The sequence below is a fragment of the Egretta garzetta genome, unplaced genomic scaffold, assembly GCF_000687185.1.
Source record: "Egretta garzetta isolate BGI_Z169 unplaced genomic scaffold, ASM68718v1 scaffold154, whole genome shotgun sequence".
Lineage (NCBI taxonomy): Eukaryota > Metazoa > Chordata > Aves > Pelecaniformes > Ardeidae > Egretta > Egretta garzetta.
The window spans coordinates 8,634,530-8,642,135 of NW_009259600.1; the positions used below are offsets into that span (position 1 = coordinate 8,634,530).

General features: G+C 40.9%; 1 protein-coding gene across 2 annotated transcripts in view; it reads right to left on the minus strand.

Moving 5' to 3' along the window:
- The window catches only part of EIF3E (eukaryotic translation initiation factor 3 subunit E), a 41,715-nt gene that overhangs the window by 28,750 nt on the left and 5,359 nt on the right, over positions 1 to 7,606 (minus strand). For both annotated transcript variants that reach the window (XM_035893816.1, XM_009638393.2), the window contains exons 2-3: positions 2,771 to 2,776; positions 1,600 to 1,609 (exon numbers count right to left, since the gene is read on the minus strand). The gene's annotated coding sequence lies outside the window, so the exon portion shown is untranslated. The remainder of the gene's footprint in view (positions 1 to 1,599; positions 1,610 to 2,770; positions 2,777 to 7,606) is intronic.

Consider the following 7,606-nt stretch of genomic DNA (forward strand, 5'->3'; position numbering starts at 1 on the left):
CGCCCTGCCTGTGCCCCCAGCCCCGCCTGTGCCTCGGGGTGGGCTGCTGTAGCGCGTTAGTCAGTGCTCAGAGAGAGTTTGTCTCTTTGTGGTGGGGTCAGCTTAACAGAGCTTGGTGTCGGAAGCGGTGGATTGCTCCTAAAAGCTTTGTTAGAGCAGCTCTGAGCTCCAGCCCTGCCAGTGTGCCCTCGGTGTGGGAGCTTGACTTGATTGAATCTGGTGAAGAGGAACTGGAAGGGGGCCTAAACTGTCTTTGGCACCAAGTGAAGTATTTGTTGAGTGTCGGTCGGTGTTGGCCACGGTTCCCAGCGCTTGGTGGTGAGGTCACGGCAGCCGAGATGCAGCAGGGAGGCTGGGGGGCTGGTGGGCAGTGGCTCACACAGTGAAACCCAGGCAAGCGGGGAAGTGCATTGTTGAGTTTAGCAACAGAAACAGGGCAATCGCTAACACCGATGATAACCTGGATATGTCTGGTAGCCAGACTAAGGGAAATAGCAAGTTCACCATGATGTTAACTCACCAGAACAGTGAAAGATATAAAAGGTACTTCTTGCTTTTATGCTTTGTAAGGTTTTTGCTGATTTTTGTCAGGACATACGGATGATTCTAGTGAGCCAAGCCTCATCTCTTCACGTAAAGCATGCCTCAAGCCTTTGTCACAAGGAAGCTTTTCCTTCCCTGAGTAGAGGCACAAACCATTTGCTTAGTGAGTCATGTAACTACAGTCTATGGCAGCTACAGAAGCTGTTAATGTTGACTGGTGAGTTAATATGGATGAAAAGCTAGACATGAGCCGGCAATGTGTGCTGGCAGCCCAGAAGGCCAACTGTACTCTGGGCTGCATCAGGAGAAGCGTGGCCAGCAGGTCGAGGGAGGTGATTCTGCCCCTCTCCTCTGCTCTGGTGAGACCTCACCTGGAGTACTGCGTCCAGCTCTGGAGCCCTCAGCACAAGAAGGACATGGACCTGTTGGAGCGGGTCCAGAGGAGGGCTACAAAAATGATCCGAGGGCTGGAGCACCTCTCCTATGAGGACAGGCTGAGAGAGTTGGGCTTGTTCAGTCTGGAGAAAAGAAGGCTACGGGGAGACCTGATTGCGGCCTTCCAGTACCTAAAGGGGGCCTATAGGAAAGATGGGGAACGTCTTTTTAGTAGGGCCAGCTGTGTTAGGACAAGGGGAAATGGTTTTAAACTAGAACAGGGTAGGTTCAGGCTAGAGGTAAGGAAGAAATTTTTTACAATGAGGGTGGTAAAACACTGGAACAGGTTGCCCAGAGAGGTAGTGGAGGCCCCATCCCTGGGAACATTTAAGGCCAGGTTGGATGGGGCTCTGAGCAACCTGATCTAGTTAGCAGTGTCCCTGCTCACTGCAGGGGGGTTGGACTAGATGACCACTAGTGGTCCCTTCCAACCCTAAACATTCTATGATTCTATGATTCTATGATTCTATGATTCTATGATTCTATGATTCTATAATAAAGTTGTAGTACAGATTAGTTTTGGAGTCGGGTAATTTGTTTTAAATGGAAATGGAACATGAGAAATAAGTGGGTCGTACATTTACTGAGCCATTCTTCAGGCTGCTAGTAATGTTATCCCTACCTTGACAGAAAGATGTAAAGGCTACAGAGTGAAGGATGTGACAGGATGGTTTTTAGAGGTAAGTCTTCAGAGTAGCTCAATGGTAGAAGGTGACCTGTAAGGAAAAAAAAAAAAGTACTCAGGATGAAGTCAGTTCTTCATATGACCCTGAGTTTTTAATGCTTTTGTATAAATCTGTGGGGTATGTGGTTTTGTATTAGTACCGATCTTCCTGTGGAAAAGAATCTCTTTTTTATCTGCAAGACAACATTATATTTCTCATAGTAATTGTAGATATGAGTTGCTTTAAGCAGTACCTACATATCGCTGATGGCATACCTCAACTCTAATGGTGAAAGCTATCCCCCTATAATACTTTGCCCACAATAACTCTGTGGGTTTCACCAGGGCCTGTTCAAACTCGATGTTGGCTGTTCCTCCTTATGGCAGTTAGGTTCCAGAGCTACCACTGGAAAGCAGGCTGTGGAGTTGCCAGTGGAAGGCCCTCAGCCGTACAAAAGGCTGAAGCATCCAAGGCACTGTGCAGTGCTCAATTCTATTTGATGAGTGACTGTCTGCAAGAAACAAGTACAGCAATGAGTGAAAAGGTATAAAGAACTAGCTGGGGAGAGCCTTTTAGCAGAAAGTCCATTACAATAATACTGTGCCAAGAGGAACTGTCAGGACAACGGTTTGCTGTGAATTCCCAAAGTGGAATATACTCTGCATTGGGTACTGCTGTTCTGAGAAAAGAAAAGCGTGTCTAATTGCTTTAGCCATATCATTTAGTGAAATAGCTATATCCATCTTGGTGAAAATTGTGCTAAAGTACATTTAAGCTTTCATGGCAAAACAGTCTTAGCCAGTCTTAACCGAATAACTAGAAATTCGAGTTTGTTTTGAACTGCTGCACAAGCACCTGATGGAGGAATTATACGAGGCATAGTAAGCTGTAAGCCGTATTTCATTTTTGACATAGACCAGACTTGAAGCCGAAGTGCTTTAACCTAGTGGAGCGCTTCCCTTCGGGAAATTCAGTCCACTGTACTTAAGTACATTGGTACTTAAGAATCTTAAGATTGCTACTCTGGTTCATGAAATAAAAGCCATTTGGCTAGAAAAATGTCTTAAGAAAATTAACAGGAATGTTCTTGCTTGGGCTGGCTCTTGATTTCATAGTTCTTAAATAATGAGGAACTTTTGTCTTAAGGATTGCATTTACATAATTGGTTGCCATTTATCTTATTGTTAACACAGCAGTGGAATCCAACATTCTTTCAATTGTTAGAATTAAATAATCACTAGGAAATCACAGCAAAATATTTTTCTGTCTCGCATTATCAAAGGGAAATTGAACTTACTGACTTCTTCCACAGCCTTTGACAGAGAAGATAGACTATATGATTGAAATCTTATGCAACTTGTTTATTTTTTTCATTTTGGTATTTGTAATTCAGAAATTATATTTCTGCCTTTTTTCTTTTAGCTTTGTTTATATCTGCAAAAAGATCTTCATTCCTGCATTCCATAAATATTTTTACACTTGTTAAAAGAAAAATATTCCTAAAATCAAGAATGTGACATCTAAAAGAATTCACTCTTGTCAACTATTTCTGGATAGCAATCAAATGTACACTAAGTGTATCTCGTAATACAGCTGAATCATCATAAAATAGAAGGTGACTATGTTGTTGTACAAGCAGTTTTTTCTCACTTGAAAGGATGGCCATATTAAAAAGTTGAGGGCAGCAATTCTTACCTGAATGTACTTTATCAAGGAGTGGTGTTAGGTTCTATGCTCAACTTTCATTGTGACATTTTCTGTATTTTTGGAAATATTTCTCTTATTAAAAACCCAAACATTTTATGGAACTCTGTTGTGTTGCAAGGATGATTGGAATCAAGTGAACATTTGAATAGAAGTCAGTCAGCAGTAATACATTCTCTCTCAAGCTTTCAACCAAATTTAGGTTTCTGTGAAACAGGTAAATGGAATACTTTTTTTTTTCCCCCGTCCACAAAAGTGATGAATAACAGAGGAAGCAAGGAGGTAGTTATTTCACAAAAAAGGGGGCTTACGTATACATTCCACTTGTGGGGAAAAATATTCTCTTGCTCATAGCTTATAAATACAGGATACCTGTCAGAATAAAGGCTTAAGAGTTGAATCTCTTATAAATGTAAATGTCTCTGTTGACTGGCATCCTCTTAAAGGATACATCGTGTATCATAATGTACTGGCACGTGATAGGGTTAAAATTATAATTTCAAGGAAACCCATATGACTTGTGGCTTTGAGCCTGTTCTTAGTCTATTGCTTTGCTTTATTTAGAGAATGCAGAATATCAAAGGAATACACAAAAATAATCCTTACCTTTCTACCCCTGTGGTACACTTTTGATTTTGTTCATCAACGTAACAAGAAAAGGTAGGAGAAAGTATAATTTGATTTGAAAATAACAAATGTGTCTTCAGTGTTACAAGCTTGTCCAATTCTGTGCTTTCAAGAGAGATCTGAAAGGCCTGTTAGAAGGCAGAACTAGACCTGGGAATTGCAGAAGACTTCAGTGAGCATAATTGGGTTGCTTAGGAATAAATTAATTTGGCTCTGTAAGTATGACATAGTGTACTTTGAATATTCAAAACAAGGCAAAGGAAATTTTAAGTAAAGCTTTTTATCCCAGAATATTGGAATCAGTGAGGAAGGGAATAATTTGATTTCAAATCTTTATTATTGGTGACGACGGATGAGCATGAAAGAAACCAGCTTTGCTTTCCAACCCCAAGTTGTTCGCAGGAGAGAGATTTGCAGAAAAAACATTGGAGTTTAAGTATGCTTGAACTGGAGATCAGAGAAACAAATTAGCTTTTTAAAAATATGCGTATTCTAAAGTTATTTTTCAAAATAACATTACACGTTAAGGGGTACAGTAAATCGTGTTAAGTAACTTGAAATTCATTAGAAAGAATGTTGCTACTTTGATTTATTAAAAAAAAAGGAAAAGGCAAATAAAAGGGAGGGGAAAAAAAGGAAATTTTCCCAATGGGAAATGTTTTTAAGTGTTATATCCCCAGGAAGTATTTGGGGAAACATAATAGGTTATTATGAAAAAGTTACAATATAATCAGTGTTCAACACCTTGTAGTGCATATTATTTTTTAAATTTGCATATGGAAGGAACTCTGCATGCTGATGAACAGCAAACAGCTCTTATTGTATCTTCTTTCTCGATCCTGTTGACTGTTGGATCAGTTTAGGGTTAGTTATGAAATATTATTGCAAAATGATGGTACATGAAAATGTGAGTTGAAGGTGATACAGATATTTGTATTATCAGGCTTTTTTAACATAATTTGAAAACCATCTGAATTTTATATGAACCTGGTTGTAGCCACGAGTTTAATGACCTCTGTTCCTGTTTTATGGTCCTTTTTTTGTCTCAGATATTTTTTCTGACTGTGGCCTTAAAAATTTGCTACTCTCTTCATTGTTCAGGAAACAGCTTGAAACTAGTTTGACTTGAGATGTTTATCTCCAAGTTTTAGTATTTTAAAATGTTTTTAAAATGTTTTTAATACATAGAAAATGGAGAGGATATTTGTTTCACAAAGACATTAGTGTAAGAGTTGAAAACTGCAAGCGTTATATAGCAAGTGGGTGCATTTCTTAAAAAGGAAGATTTTTTTTTCAGCTTTTTCTAAGTAAGGGAGGGTAAAATAATTTTTTGTCACGTTCATGTATGTTAGGTAGTGCCTGCAGAAGTTTACCAGCTTGTGATGAATTAATTTCTGTTTTCTTGTTCTATAGTAAATGTTTTGTTACTTCTTTATTTAGTACTGTATTAGTTTCTTTATTTAGTTTTCTGCATTATTTAAATCCAACTTTGATCAAACTGGTCATCTTCCTTTCAGTAATTGTGGCACTACCTAACATACATGAATGTGACAAAAAATCTTCCTTTTCAAGAAATGCACCCACTTGCTATATACCATATTGCTCTAAATAAGGGCTGCAGGTGCGCAACATTCACAACCCTAAATTTGACTGCTAAATACAGGATTTTAAAATACCTGAGCAGAAGTAGTACCCAGATTTAAACACTGTGCATTAGGAACCAGTCAGCTCAGATCCAGAGGTCTACAGCTCTTAACATAAATATTGCACAACCTCCATAAAAGCCCTACTAACTGGAGCACAAATAGATAGACAGATCAATCCCACAATAAATTAATGCTCAAGTAAGCAGCCCCAAGAGTTTTAAGGCGAAAAAACGGGGGAAAAGAGATGTATAATGCTTGATACACTTCCATCTTTTTTAGGTGCAAAATCCATAGCTTTGTAATCAGGTGGTGGGCCTGGCCAAAAACCTAAAATACATCAGAAAACAGTTCAGAATCAGAACCAAGCAGAAGGGAGCTATATCTCCTCCACTTTTTTCCACCTACAATTTTTTTTCATAAACCAGCCCACTGTGCACCCTGGCCTGGGTTGCCAGATACCTCATTTCACCTCCCAGGAGGATGGGGTATTATTCTCTTGCAGCAAGACAAAATTTAAAGAGAAGAGAGGCCCAGACTGTCATCTGGGCAAGTGGACAAGGCTGGTGGGGCAAGTAAGTTGAGAATGTTCTTCTATCCCAACCATAAATGTTGCTGTGAGAAACTGGTCTGGACATTGGTTTCAGGTATTTTAGGAAGAGCTTACAATTAAAAACAGGGGCACTCTTTAAATAAATGGTTCCCTGGCAGCTGCATGTTTACCTGCATTTATTGAAGGAATAATTTGTTCCCTCTCAGCATCATTCATTAATCACCCTGCTGCCAGCCTGCCCTGTTAATTGTGGTCTAGACTGGCCCTGGTAACATGGAGGATGGGGTGTCAGAGATCCCAGCCCCACACCCATTCTCCTGTCCCTTTCTGTCACAGGACAGGACTGGGGCTGGCAAGCCTCATCCTGCCTGCTGGCAGTAGCTTTGCAGAAATGAGTAGCTTGGGAAAGGGGAGTGGTGGATTTTTGCAGGTAGTGCTAGGTGCCTTTGCTGTGGGAGCCCTCTGGGGTATATAGCGTGGATTTAAGGGCAATCCGGAGACATCATATGAGCATGCTGTATAAATCCCGGCAGGATACTTCACCTTTGGATTCCTTTATTGTACCTATCTTCAGAAGCAACGTAAACAGAGATGCAGAGTGATAATGGTCACAGTCACCATGGCAAATCCTACAAGAAAGCTGTATTCAAATTAGTCTTAATACATCCATGGCTTTGTGCATCAGTGTCAAACCAATAGCATTTGTTCAGAAAGGACAGGACTGTGCTACAGGCTGCAGAATAACTGCTTGTAATGTTCATGGGCAAGGCAGAGTAACCAACAGCCTGTAGTGGATTTGGGTACTTGGATTTATTCGAGAACCAACAAGATTGGAGCTTTTGCCCTATACTAGGTTCTCACACTCACTTGCTCCCCTGGCAGCATTATGTTCAGTAGGTCTTGGCTTCCCTTCCCAGCAGGGAGGTCACTGCTGGTCTGGGAACACTGGGGACAAAGTCATGTTGGACTGCAGTGTGTTGCTGCTTGCAGTTACTGGCCTCAGGCATCGCAGACCAAGGTCCCTGAGCACCCCCTGGCAGTTGTTTCCATACATACCCCCTCATCTCCAAGACCTTTCCTCCAGCTGGGATTTTCACCACCTTCTTTCCATGCCCCTTTCTTCACTCCAAAGCCGTGTCTTCTTTCCAGGGAGCTCTTCTTTGAGGCCCCTAGCCTCTTGGTTTCTATAGTAGACTACATGGAGAAATACAACGCATGATCAGCCCCCAACTTGAGGTTCGGTCTCTGTGTTAATTGGAGGAGTTGGGACATGCAATTCTTTAGTTCTGGCTTTATCAAAATTTATAGCCAGACCATACTGGTTGCTGGTAGGAAGCAGCAGACTTCCTGAGAGTTCAAAAGTTCAGTTTTGGACATTCACACAGGTATAGACGCAGTTATCAGCTGCCTGCTAGTGTTTAAACTACTTTCCCCCC